At 45.8% G+C, this 14,450-nt stretch overlaps 1 protein-coding gene across 4 annotated transcripts in view; it reads right to left on the reverse strand.

Moving 5' to 3' along the window:
• PARP4 (poly(ADP-ribose) polymerase family member 4) overlaps nt 1-13,750 on the reverse strand; it is a 1,744,976-nt gene extending 1,731,226 nt beyond the window's left edge. For 3 of the 4 annotated variants that reach the window (XM_069202293.1, XM_069202292.1, XM_069202291.1), the window contains exon 1: nt 13,685-13,750. The gene's annotated coding sequence lies outside the window, so the exon portion shown is untranslated. The remainder of the gene's footprint in view (nt 1-13,684) is intronic. The other variant, XM_069202294.1, reaches the window with a different exon arrangement.
• Nucleotides 13,751-14,450: the final 700 nt, after the last annotated feature.

A 14,450-nucleotide genomic window follows, 5' to 3' on the forward strand; every position in this document is an offset into this window, starting at 1 on the left:
TGTAGTGCATCCTGCCAGCTATTGCTTCATGTTTTTAATTTAAAACAATAACATTTTGTTTAAATCATGTTAAAATGTTCATGGGCACCAGAGGAAATTGCAAAGGCAATAACAAATATGAGACATAGTACATATTAGATGCATTTGCATCTTTCTACTCTGATTTATACAGCTCTAGGCCTCACAAAGGAAAAGAGGGTAAAATACAATACAATACAATACTTGAAGGACATAGCTATCTGCTGAATGTTAAAGGGACACCAGTAAATCTCATCACAACCATTCACAGAGGCCCAGTAAGTAAAAAGTCAGGAACGGATGGACTGTCAAATTAATTTTACAAAGATTACACTAGACTGGTTGCACCTCGCCTCTAGCAGTATATGAAGAGGAAGGGGAGATTGGGGAACTTCCCTCAATAATGCGGAAGGTCTTGTTCATTTTGGTTACTAAGACAAGCAAGCCAAAACATCACTGCAATTCATAGCAGCCAATATTGTTAATTAACGCTGATGTTAAAATATTGGACAAAATATTAACAAATAAGCTGTCATCCACGCTGCCTCATCCGGTGCTACTGGATCAGTCAGGATTTATAACCACATGGTGCACAGCACATAATTTAAGGCCAATATTTGCCCACATAAACAGAGTTGAAACACAATTAGAGGGTAAGGCACTACTACTGGCTACAGCCAAGTCATGTGACTCACTTGAGTTGGGTATGTATATGAGTTGCTTGGGAGGATTGGGATGCCAGGATGTATTTTATGGTGAATTTAAATATAGTATAATAAGCCTACTGCAATGGTAAGGATAAATGGGCGCTTTCATCCCCCCTGGAGCTGGCATAAGGTACACAGCAGGGCTGCCCCCGTCACCAATACTATTTGCCCTAGTGATACAACCACTGACATAAATTATGGTAACATCATTCTGCTAAACTCTTAAATTTGAGGAGAAGAAAATTGCTAAGCAGATGACATGAGTGTACACTTACAACCCTTGGGAGATCTTGTCCCACATAATCACGGAATACATTCAGCTTTCTGTCAGGGCTGCAAAACAACTGGAACAAATCAATAGCATTTCCCCTTACACAGGCCATAGTAAGGAGCACCACTGAAAGCTTCAATTACACTTTATCGATGCCCACAATATCGATATGTGAAATTATCGGAAATTAAGCTGCTAATACCACAAATATCAAGAACACTAATTTCACTGTTCAAAATATAATTTTTTACTTACATCAAAAACAAAAATATTGTTGCCTTAAAATAATTATAAGGTCAAAAATATCACCTCACACAAGACTGACTACAGTAATATCAGCAAGAAATGTACATTATCATTAATAACCATATAAATAATTAGTTATTATGTCTAACAAAACATTAAAATAAATATTAAACAACATATACACGTTTTAAAAATAAAAAATATATATTACATCACCAAAATAATAAATGAAACATAAATGAGCCTTTACCACATAAAAGCACAACTGCAAAAAAAAACAAATCAAACCAAACCAGAACCAATAAAAGTAACCATAAAAAAAGTAACCAATAAAATCACACTAACATTTAAATTAAGAATATAAAAGCCACACACCATTTATCAACTTAATACTCTAAAAATGCTAACAAATGCAAGAATAGGAAACTCTGCTGGATTCTCTGACCTGAACCATGTGAGTATGTGTGTGTGTGTGTGTGTGTGTGTGTGTGCGTGTGTGTGTGTGTGTGTATATATATATATATATAATAAATATGTGCACAGCATGTGAATCTGCAGCTACACATGCCATCGAACATATACATATATTAAAACTTACTGTTAATTAAAAAAATTAAATAAAAACAGCTTGAGTGCCATGTCACAATCATTGCATCTAAATATATGTAAGTCACTCATACAACAGGCCTTGGAGCCCTAAGTCAAGGTGCACTATAACTGATGTGTGGCCCTATCTGCATGAGAAGATATCACCCTGTGATGCACAGCCCTATTGTTGAGCACTGCAAGTGAGTAGGGAAGCCATCTTAAGGTATGTGCTGGACACTCGTCTTCACGAGTTACCCAGCCACCTAATGGCTTCATTGAAACCTACGGTGTTCGGTATCAAACACATCATCTTAATAAATACAGGCTAATGCCAGCCTCGGATTATGACGTGCACCCAGAGAGCACCTTAGAGGTGCCCCTTGAACACCACTAAGTCTCTGAGTGTGTGGTTGACTGTTCTCAACCAGCATGCCACCACAGACAGGTTTCTGACCCCCATGAGGTGAGAACCTGAGCTCTGAGGTAAAAAACAAAGCCTGCTCCTAAGAGAAGTGTTGCCACCCACTCCAGCAGAATCGCTAACAAATCTGCATACCAAGGCCAGGGACTACCAATGCCCTGCCGCCTTTGGTATGCAACCCCAGGCTTTCCCAGACCAGGGTGAAGCCACCCTCTGCCCTGAGGCCCACTTGGCACCAGGACAGGCAGGTAAATTAGTTAGTCAGTAGGCATGTCCACCTTTGGGCTAGCCACACCCCTATGGTGGGCTACCCGAAGTGGACACTCGAGGAAGAGTTCAACCATCTTATTTTTGGTGGAATTAGGCCTTCTGGGATAGGGATATGCCCGCTCCCCACAGGAAGTGGTCATATAAGGGTCATAGTCACCCCAAGGATAAGTAGCCCTTGGCGACCACCCTAGGCTCCCCTAAACACCCCATAATTGAGTTTTTAGGTGCCCCCAGACACCAGAAGAACATATTTGTCTGACACAAAGAAGAAGAGGACACAGAAGAGCCAGAAGAGTAAGAACTGAGGACTGGTAAACTTTTGGCACAAAACTCTGTCTGCCTACGTGCTCCTGTCCCGACAATCACAACATCATGACTCATCCTACAGCTGAGGGGACTCCAAAAGCCTCCAAGGTTCTCCAGCAAGTCGCTAGCCTATAAGCATCTCCCTTGGAGTGGAGGAGCCATTTCTCTGCAACCTACACGGTGCACCAACCACAACGTCCGGTCCACAGTTCTGCTGACCACTGGGTCCACCAATGCAGCAGAAATCCAGGCGCAAATCAATGTACCCTAAGAGACCAGCCCCATCTCCCCTCCAAGTGAGAAGACATCAGGATCAACCGGAGCCGAGCTGAACCACTACCTAGGGTGCTGGACCCTTTGCCCCAACCAGAGCTTGTTGAGGCCCACCCGTGACTCCAACAACGCATACAAAGACCTGCTGGCTAGGGACATCAGCATCCCAGAGGACATCCTTCTCAGTCGTCCAGTTGCCTTGTTTTGTTTCTCCCTCTGCAGGTCACCCAAACAACTTTGTGCACCTTCAAGCATGAGCACCGAAAGATCCTCTGCACCGAGTGCCCCTGACCGGGATCACGACTTCCGACAGTGTCCCCCTGCTCCCAGGACACCCACTGACTGAGTCCCACCCCTTGGGAGCTCGACCTTGCACTCTCTTTCTAGGTGACCCCCCTTGTCACCAAGTGTGTGGTGCACAGAAACCAAACTCGACTAGCACCACTGCACCCGGAAGCCTCGGGCCAGGTAAAGCTGAACTGCAGGTCTTGTTTTGTGACTTCACACCTCTAGCACATTTCTACCTACAGGGGACACCCAAGAACTGCTTGCACTGACCGTCATTGCAGCAGAAGTACCTTTAAACCTTTAATCCCGTAAAGGCGCATTTGAGACAAAATGTTACTTATAAATCTTCATAAAACTGAACAGTACTTATTTTCTTGAAAGTATTCGGTTGTTAAACACAATACAAACCAAGTAACTATTTTTCTAACAATTGGTCATGAGATTCTTCTTCAGTGTGTGTCTCATTTATTGACCCTGTGTGTTCGACAAATGCTTAGCACTACTCTTTGATAAGTCTAACTGCTCGCCCACACTACCACAAAAGAGAGCTTTCGGGATTGTTACTTGTAGCCCTGTAAACCAATAAGGGTCACCTGTACAATCTGCTTAGTGTCCCATACATTTGGTACACTACATAGATAGCCAGCTTCCTACAGCAGGAAGAGCAGGGTAGGAGGAGGCGGGAAAAGGCACAGGTGGAGGGCTGCAGGAAGTGTGATAAAGGGGGCAGAAGGCCTGAAATGGGTGAAAAAGGTACAAGAAAGCGAGTGGAATGATAAAAAGGCACAGGGTGCCAAGCAGAACAAGAATTAGGTCTCGCATTTGCTTGAGTCAGAGCTCTTGGTGTCGTAAATGCATAAGTGGACTTTTCTTGTCACATAATTTGATCGTCTCTGCCACATAATACCAGTGGCCATGCATTTAACTAAAGAACTTCTATTTAACTTCCTCTATACTGAGCAAAAAATGAAAATATTGCATTATTTATTATATGTTTTATATTATTATTATTTTGGGGTCCCCACAACCTAGTGTGGGAACCTAGAGATGACCTAGACAGAAAGAGCACATCGTGCGGTGAGTTATGTGCAAAAATGTTTTGTAAAAGGAATGCCCCAGAAAGCATTATGGGGCGACTTTCCAAGTGCAGCAAATATTGTAGTATCTTGACTGTAATGCTCAGAACTGCCCCTAGAGGACACCATAATGAAAAATAGCATTTGTAAGAAACATGGGGCCAGATGTAGCAAAGGGTTTGCGCCTCGCAAACGGCGAAAATCGCCGTTTGCGAGGCGCAAAAGCCTCTTTGCTATTCAGAAATGCATATTGCGAGTCGGTACCGACTCGCAATATGCATTTCAGAATCGCAAATAGGAAGGGGTGTTCCCTTCCTATTTGCGAGTCTGAGTGGTATGCAATACCATTTGCGACCGCGTACACGGTCGCAAATGGTATCGCAGTTACCATCCACTTCAAGTGGATGGTAACCCACTCGCAAATTGGAAGGGGTCCCTATGGGACCCCTTCCACTTTGTGAATGGACCCAAAAACATTTTTTCAGGGCAGGGAGTGGTCCCAGGGACCACTCCCTGCCCTGAAAAAATACCGAAACTAAAGGTTTCGTTTTTTTTTTTAAGTGCAGCTCGTTTTCCTTTAAGGAAAACGAGCTACACTTTAAAAAAAAAAACTGCTTTATTGAAAGCAGTCACGAACATGGAGGTCTGCTGACGACAGCAGGCCTCCATGTTTGCGAGTGCCTATACTCGCTATGGGGCCGCAATTTGCGACCCACCTCATGAATATTCATGAGGTGGGTCATTGCGACCCCATAGCGAGTTGCAATCGGTGTCTGAGACACCGTACTGCATACCAATTTGCGAGGTGCAAATTGCGAGTCGCATGGACTCGCACTTTGCACCTCGCAAATTGTTACGTTGCTACATCTGGCCCATGGTTCTGTAACCATATAGTCAGCCCCTAGAGGGCATAACGACATGAAAACAGAATGGCAGAAAGTAATGCAGTGTAACCATATATGTAACCCCTAGAGGGTGTAGTGCCTTAGACATTTTGAGGCCTAGCAGGCCTACTGCAATACTGTTACAAACAAGGCCCTTAAAACACAAACTACTCTCAGCTGTAAACATCCCAGCCATGAGAGAGCTTACAAAGACATTGAATGGTGGGATTTACATAACCAGAAACAAATAAACAAATTACACACACACACACTAAACAACTCATCAGAATGAGGATACACATCTGGTGAACGAGGGGCAGCACCCAGTGCTTAATTTCATTGACATTTTCTGCAAGCAAGAGAAGGAAAAACACACAAAAGGGAAAGACGAAGGAAGTGAAAGATGTAAAACTCACAAAGTAAGAAAGCAGGAAAACACAGAAGAGAGTTAAAGGGGAACATAGTCTCTGACAGTGGATTAAAGAGGCCAGGGATGGATTCAAGAGTACGCAAACTTGCTACTAGGAGCGTTGACATTTAGTAGCGCAGCAGTGTAATTATGTTGTATGATATGGATTTATTTGGAGTGGCTTGGATTGGAACTATGTGTAATGATGCTGTATTATATGGTATGGATTGCAACTATGTGGTGTGAAGTGGAATTATGTTGTTTGAGTGGAATTGTGTGGCGTGGAATTGTTTGGTTTTGAATTGTGTGTGGCTGAATTTTGTGGCGTTAAGGGGAGCTATGTGTATTGGAATTATGTGGGTAGGAATTATGTGGTATTGTGTGTAGTGGAATTATGTTGAGTGCGATTGTGTGTCATGGAGTGTTGTTATGTGGAGTGGTACGTGTAGTGGAGTAAAGGGGATTTATGTGGCGTGGCAATGAGTTATATGGCGTGATGTGGAATTTTGTGGTGTGTATTGGAAGTATGTGGTGTGTAGGGGAAATGTGTGTCGTGGAGTGGAAATATGTAGTTTGGTGTGGAATTATGTGGTGAGGAGTTGTAGGAGGCTGGCCTGGCTTGTAGTGTGTACCAAGGGGTACTTACACTCTGTACCAGGTCCAGTTATCCCTTATTAGTGTAGAAGAGGTGTTTCTAGCAGCTTAGGCTGATATAAGGTAGCTATAGCAGAGCAGCTTAGGCTGAACTAGGAAACATGCAAAGCTCCTACTATACCACTGGTGTCATATGCACAATATCATAAGAAAACACAATACACAGATATACTAAAAATAAAGGTACTTTATTTTTATGACAATATGCCAAAAGTATCTCAGTGAGTACCCTCAGTATGAGGATGCCAAATATACACAAGATATATGTACACAATAACAAAAATATGCAGTAATAGCAAAAGGAAGTAATGCAAGCAATGTAAAGTTACAGTAGATTGCAATAGGAGCACATAGGTATAGGGGCAACACAAACCATATACTCCAAAAGTGGAATGCGTACCACGAATGGACCCCAAACCTATGTGAGCTTGTAGAGGGTCGCTGGGACTGTAAGAAAACAGTGAGGGTTAGAAAAATAGCCCACCCCAAGACCCTGAAAAGTAGGTGTAAAGTGCACCTATATTCCCCAGAGAGCACAGAAGTTGTGATAGGGGAATTCTGCAAGGAAGACCAACACCAGCAATGCAACCAAAGTGGATTTCCGGACGAGAGTACCTGTGGAACAAGGGGACCAAGTCCAAGAGTCGCGACAAAGTCGAGATTGGGCAGATGCCCAGGAAATGCCAGCAGAGGGTGCAAAGAAGCTGCCACCGGATGGTAGAAGCTGTGGATTCTGCAAGTACGAAGAGGACTAGGAACTTCCCCTTTGGAGGATGGATGTCCCACGTCTTGTAGAAGGTTGCAGAGGTGTTCCCACGCAGAAAGACCGCAAACAAGCCTTGCTAGCTGCAAGGGTCGCGGTTAGGGTTTTTGGATGCTGCTGTGGCCCAGGATGTCGCCACTTGGATGAGGAGACAGAGGGGGCGCCCAGCAAGTCAGGGACCCCTCACAGAAGCAGGCAGCACCCGCAGAAGTGCCGGAACAGGCCCTATGAAGAGGAGTGAACCGGAGCTCACCCGAAAACACAAAAGGAAGTCCCACGACGCCGGAGGACAACTCAGGAGGTTGTGCAGGTTAGAGTGTCGGGGACCCAGGCTTGGCTGTGCACAAAAGAAATCCTGGAAGAGTGCACAGGAGCCAGAGCAGCTGCAAATCACGTGGTACCCAGCAATGCAGTCTAGCGTGGGGAGGTATAAGGACTTACCTCCACCAAACTTGGACTGAAGAGTCACTGGACTGTGGGAGTCACTTGGACAGAGTTGCTGAGTTCCAGGGACCACGCTTGTCGTGCTGAGAGGGGACCCAGAGGACCGGTGATGCAGTCTTTTGTTGCCTGCGGTTGCAGGAGGAAGATTCCGTCGACCCACTGGAGATTTCTTCAGACCTCCTAGTGCAGAGAGGAGGCAGGCTACCCCCAGAGCATGCACCACCAGGAAACAGTCGAGAAGGCGGCAGGATCAGCGATACAAGGTTGCAGTAGTCGTCTTTGCTACTTTGTTGCGGTTTTGCAGGCGTCCTGAGCAGTCAGCGGTCGATCCTTTGGCAGAAGGTGAAGAGAGAGATGCAGAGGAACTCTGATGAGCTCTTGCATTCGTTATCTAAAGAATTCCCCAAAGCAGAGACCCGAAATAGCCAGAAAAGGAGGTTTGGCTACCTAGGAAGGAGGATAGGCTAGCAACACAGGTAAGAGCCTATCAGAAGGAGTCTCTGACGTCACCTGCAGGCACTGGCCACTCAGAGCATTCCAGTGTGCCTGCAGCAACTCTATTTCCAAGATGGCAGAGGTCTGGAGTACACTGGAGGAACTCTGGGCACCTCCCCTGGGAGGTGTAGGTCAGGGGAGTTGTCACTCCCCTTTCTGTTGTCCAGTTTCGCGCCAGAGCAGGGCTGGGGGATCCCTGAACCGGTGTAGACTGGCTTATGCAGAGATGGGCACCATCTGTGCCCATCAAAGCATTTCCAGAGGCTGGGGGAGGCTACTCCTCCCCAGCCCTGACACCTTTTTCCAAAGGGAGAGGGTGTAACACCCTCTCTCTGAGGAAGTCCTTTGTTCTGCCCTCCTGGGCCAAGCCTGGCTGGACCCCAGGAGGGCAGAAACCTGTCTGAGGGGTTGGCAGCAGTTGCAGTGAAACCCCGGGAAAGGTAGTTTGGTAGTACCCGGGTCTGTGCTAGAGACTCGGAGGATCATGGAATTGTCTCCCCAATGCCAGAATGGAATTGGGGTGACAATTCCATGATCTTAGACATGCTACATGGCCATGTTTGGAGTTACCATTGTGACGCTATACATAGGTAGTGACCTATGTATAGTGCACGCGTGTAATGGTGTCCCCGCACTCACAAAGTCCGGGGAATTTGCCCTGAACGATGTGGGGGCACCTTGGCTAGTGCCAGGATGCCCACACACTAAGTAATTTAGCATCCAACCTTTACCAGGTAAAGGTTAGACATTTAGGTAACTTATAAGTTACTTAAGTGCAGTGGTAAATGGCTGTGAAATAACGTGGACGTTATTTCACTCAGGCTGCAGTGGCAGGCCTGTGTAAGAATTGTCAGAGCTCCCTATGGTTATGCTGCAGCCCATAGGGATCTCCTGGAACCCCAATACCCTGGGTACCTCAGTACCATATACTAGGGAATTATAAGGGTGTTCCAGTATGCCAATGTGAATTGGTGAAATTGGTCACTAGCCTGTTAGTGACAATTTAGAAAGTAAAGAGAGAGCGTAACCACTGAGGTTCTGGTTAGCAGAGCCTCAGTGAGACAGTTAGTCATCACACAGGGAACACATAGAGGGCACACTTATGAGCACTGGGGCCCTGGCTGGCAGGGTCCCAGTGACACATACACTAAAACAACATATATACAGTGAAATATGGGGGTAACATGCCAGGCAAGATGGTACTTTCCTACAGGAGTGGAATTGTGTGGACTGGAATTATGTTGAGTGGTGTGGAATTGTGTGACGTTGAATTGTTTGGTGTTGCGTTTGACAAAGGCCAGTAAAGCAAGCCAAAATGAGTGAAATGTACGCAAAGATAGTACTTCTGCCAGTTATTTATAAAAATCTGCTATTACGGAATGGTTAGTAAGGCACGTAAATTTTATAGCACAAAAACATTTAAGTCCCATGTAAAAACAATGCTCTAGGTGCAAGTGTGTGTTTAATACTAAAATCAATCTGGGCTTAGGAATTAAAAAAAAGAGCACGACATGTGCACAAAGCGTCAGCTACCAACAAGGCACCATTACTACAATTTGGAACATACTGATGCAGAATCAACCATATTAAATGTATGTAGTGTTTTGCTAAATTTGCAACAAATGGTGCTGTAAAAAGCCGATAGAGCATCAGAAATCACAAGACCTTGAGGAACGAGATGACTGCATTACCTTGCGTTGTGTAAACATCTGAACAGAAATTGGAAAATTAGGCTGGAAACGTTTTTTGTTTTTTTTAAACAGAATGAAAAGTCTTGCAATCACATTCTTGCCTCACATTTCAATGAGCAGAGCAGCCTGAGAAGATGCATGGCCCCAATAAAGGAGATAAGCAATGCCCTGTGTGCAGACATGGGAGGAGATGGGAGGAAGGGAATGCTGCAATAAAACGCAGGCAACTAACAGCCTAAAAAAAAACACAGTGAAAGGGGAGCACCAAAGAAATAGCAAAAATAGTCAGTCACAGCAACAGATAAAAAAAAAGTGGAATAATACAGTAGTAGGTCACTGCTCTTAAACAAAAAAGGAGGGAGAAAAAGGCAAAACTGACCACTAGCAAGCAAGAATTTTTAAAGGACACTGCAACCAACAAATGAAATTGCGTTAAGCCATAAGAAGTATACTAAAAGTATACACGAGGTTGAATGCTTTCGCTCAACCTAAACACGGGTGAAAAAGTTGACAAAACAAGTGAAAAGAGCAAAGGCACAAGGGATGAAAGAGAAAACAGGCAGAAAAACTGGTGAGAAGATTGACAAAAAGGAATGAAAAGAACACAAAGGCACAAGGGGTGAAAGAAAAAGTATGCAGAAAAAGGAGTCAAAAAATTATAAAAACGTTAAGGGAAAGTGCAAATGTCACAAAAGGTTGAAAGAACTTGGCAGAGGCCAATGATTGGGTGAAAAAGAAAGGAGAAAAGAAGCTGGTCAAAAGTAGACAGCAGATGAGAGAGAGGAAGGAGCGAGGCAAGAGCCTGAGCCAAGACAACCAGGTATGAGAAGGCTTTGACTGGTTGGAGGACTTGTCACAAGTAAGTGGGGGCTAGGCCTAGTCACCTGCACAGTGGAGTTGCACAGCAGCTGCTATTAAGTAGGTCCTAGGAAGAGAAAGGAAAGCGGGGCTGCAGGGGCATGGGAAGGAGACACAGTAGAAGGAGCAGGGAAGAAAGTAGGAAACTCCAAGAGTGAGATAAAGGGGCAAGGAAAGTCTGGTAATTGATTAAAGAGGCATGAGGTGGAGTAAAGACTACGCAGCCTTGGTATTGGGTGCAAGTTTCTCAGCAGAGATTTGGGAGCCAGCACTCATTCTTTTACAGATTAAGCACTGGGGTCCTGTAGATGTTTGAGAGTGTGGGGTTCAGGGAGGAGAGGTGTGGGACGCTGCAGATCAGGTTGGGAGCTAAGGACGAGTTTGGGTCAAGCTGACCGTTTGGGTACGTCCCGAGAGGAAGGATCTGATCCATTGTAGTGCTGTGCATCAAACCCTGGCCTCGTGGAGGCATTGGAAGATGATGGTGTGGGAGACAGTGTTGAATCCTGCTGAGAGGAGTTGGCAGTTTATGTTGTGGTTATGGCTGGCCAGCAGGTCAGTGCAGTTTCTGGAGTGGTTCTGTCATAAAAGTAGAGGACTTCAAGGGTGGAGATCTTGTATCTTGTAGATAGTGGTACTTTTGTTTGTGCACTGGTGGGAGAGTTGTGGGCAGAGTTTTTGTTGTGGAGTGATGGTTGTGGAGCTTGAGGAGGGGGTGTGAATTCCTTCACAATGGTAAAGATTTCTTTGGAGGTTTTGGAGCTGTTTTGGATCCTTTCAGTGAGGACTGGGAGCTTGGTGGTTTTGAGGCACTGGTGGTGGAGCCAGAAGGTGGATTTGTAGAAGTCTCTGTCTGTGTTATTGTGGGAGCAGTGCAACCATTGTTCTAGCGAAGTGCAGTTGTGCTTTGCGAGCCAGAGGTCTTCGGTGTAACAGCTTGCTTGCAGCTTAAATCTGGGTTTGTGGCTGCTTCTCAGAGTAGTCAGAAAATCAGTGCAGGAGGTAATCTTCATATTGAAGTTTGTGATGAAGCACTCTAGTTTGTGGTGGGCGTCTGTTGGGACAAGTGCTCCGGATGTCTTTGGGATTTTGGTCCATTGATGTTAGGTGGGCTGAATGTAGGCAGTTATGGGTTGGTTGGGCAGGTGCAGGCCAAGGTGAACAAGGAAGTCCTCCATGAAGGTAAGCAGAGTAGGCTTGTCTACCATGATGTTGGGAAAATTGGTGACAATGAGGTTGAGAATGTTTCCAGCCACATTGGTGGGGTCGTTGACACGTTGGGTGTATTCTAAGATGCAGAGGTCTTCCAGGAGAGTAGTGGAGTCGATCTGATCCTATTGGTGGAAGTTGATGACACTGAGGGGGTCATTCTGACCCTGGCGGTCGGTGACCGCCAGGGTCACCGACCATGGGAGCACCGCCAACAGGCTGGCGGTGCTCCGTCGAGCATTCTGACCGCGGCGGTTCAGCCGCGGTGAGAAACGGAAAGTTGGCGGTCTCCCGCCGACTTTCCGCTGCTCGGGAGAATCCTCCATGGCGGCGGAGCGCGCTCCGCCGCCATGGGGATTCTGACACCCCCTACCGCCATCCTGTTCCTGGCGGGTCTCCCGCCAGGAACAGGATGGCGGTAGGGGGTGCCGCAGGGGCCCCCATAAGAGGGCCCCACAAAGTATTTCAGTGTCTGCAAAGCAGACACTGAAATACGCGACGGGTGCAACTGCACCCGTCGCACCTTCCCACTACGCCGGCTCCGAATGGAGCTGGCGTCCTCGTGGGAAGGTAGATTTGCCCTGGGCTGGCGGGCGGCCGCCCGCCAGCCCAGGGCAAATCTCAAAATACCCTCAGCGGTCTTGCGACCGCGGAGCGGTATTTTGTCGGGGGAAGACTGGCGGGCGGCCTCCGCCGCCCGCCAGTCTCAGAATCACCCCCTGAGTCTTCTTTTAATTCATTAACTTCATGAATTGAGTTTCTTGAACATCCTTTGCTTTATAAATACTATTTTAATTAATTTAGTCATACCCACCTTATTTCCATAGGTGCATGTACGTATGCAACTACAGTGGTCTCCAGGTTCATAAAGAACTTATCAGGATAACTAAGACCATTCCCTTGCACTGTATGAATACATGATAACATTTTCGAACGGGAAGTGGGAGATTAAAAAAAAAAAAAATCAGGGGAATGTACTTTCCCTATAAACTTATATTGAATAAAGGACAATTTTAGGCGGGAGACAACTACAATGAAGACATCTTTGGCTTGGTCAACTGGAACAGCTTCCAAGCTTACAAATTCGCCGTGGATTCCTGGGTTGCTGCTTATTATTCTCTTCGCAAGACCAGGATTTGGGCGCATATTTGAATCCATGCAGGACTCGAAAGACCCATGGCGCTCAGTACATTCATGCCCATTTTCGCTTTAGGATTTCAGGGCAACAGCCTGTCGGACTGCGTGTAGGAATGCTAGGCCTTAAAGATGAAGTACGGCGCATCAGTCTGTGGAATGGTGCTGAAGTACCAATGTTGAGTTTGTGTGGGCATGAAATGGTGAGACGGAGCCGGTCCTCAAGGGCGGGGTATATGCGTTTTTTTTTTAACAAAAGTTAACCGATGTACGTCTGTTAAAATACTGCAGTTAACGACGTCTGTTAAATGAAGCAGTGCAGCGGTCGAAAGCCGTGGGTAACTGGAGATTAGCGGTGAGAGGAACAGCGTGGCAACAATGCCAATGGACGCGCAGGGATTATTACGCTTTTTATTTTTTTTTAGCTCCAAGTGTATGTAAACGTGAGCAGGCCGTTGGATATGGCCCGACTGTAGGAAGGAGGATCGCAAGATATTCCCGGACTAATATGCTAAAGATCTATTCCTGGTACCATGAGTTGAGAAGTAAAAGGCAAACCCATGTCTAAACAACAAACTGTAGCTCTGCCCACCCGCAGCAAAGTCACTCCACTGAACCCCACACGCACACTACATCTCATGAACAACTTCCAGACACCGGGCCAGCAGCACCTTCTCACCTGCTCCACGTTCGACTGGGCCGGGGTTTACCTTCCGCTCTATGTTGTGGGCGGGACAATCTTGGAAGGGGCGGGGCTAGCTGTCACAAGGCTACCCTGATACACTCCTTTTTTTTCAGAGGAGGGCTCGCCCCTGGCTCCGTAGACTTGCAGAGCGCTTCCGGGCAGCTAGGAGGACGCTGAGCACTGTTTGGGCAGGGAGGGGTGAGCTGGTTCATTGTGAGATCACCTCGCTGGGCGATTTCCTGGATTCTGCTCGTTTGAAAGACAGCTTCAGGGACAAAAGGAGTGCCTTCGTGAGCTATTGAACCTATGAATGGAATTTAACCCTCAATAGATCTTCCACATGCAAGGGAACTACACGCGGTTGATTTCCAAATTTTTTAATACTAGTTCCGCAAAATTCTATGTTATACAGAACGTTCCATAAACAAATGTAATTTTAATTTAAATAATCGTCAAGTTTTGCAAGTTACAAGGCTACAAGACATTCCTACACGTACTTAACACTGGGGTGTGTCAGCGGTCGAATCGCTTTAAAAGAAGTATGGGAAATGTGATGCTGCATGCAGTAGGGGTGGGGTCAAAGGTGTGGCTAAACAAATATTCTATAATTGTTTTTGGTCTTTCACCATCAGGTACGTACATACAAAATGACATGCAGCTGAAATTAAAAAATAAATACAAAGTTGTTACTCATTGGGAAATGTACTATATAGTACATTAAGAAACCTCTATTAATGTGCTGCAGAGATCTGTGTGTAAT

Source organism: Pleurodeles waltl, chromosome 8, assembly GCF_031143425.1.
Source record: "Pleurodeles waltl isolate 20211129_DDA chromosome 8, aPleWal1.hap1.20221129, whole genome shotgun sequence".
NCBI classification, from domain to species: Eukaryota; Metazoa; Chordata; class Amphibia; order Caudata; family Salamandridae; genus Pleurodeles; species Pleurodeles waltl.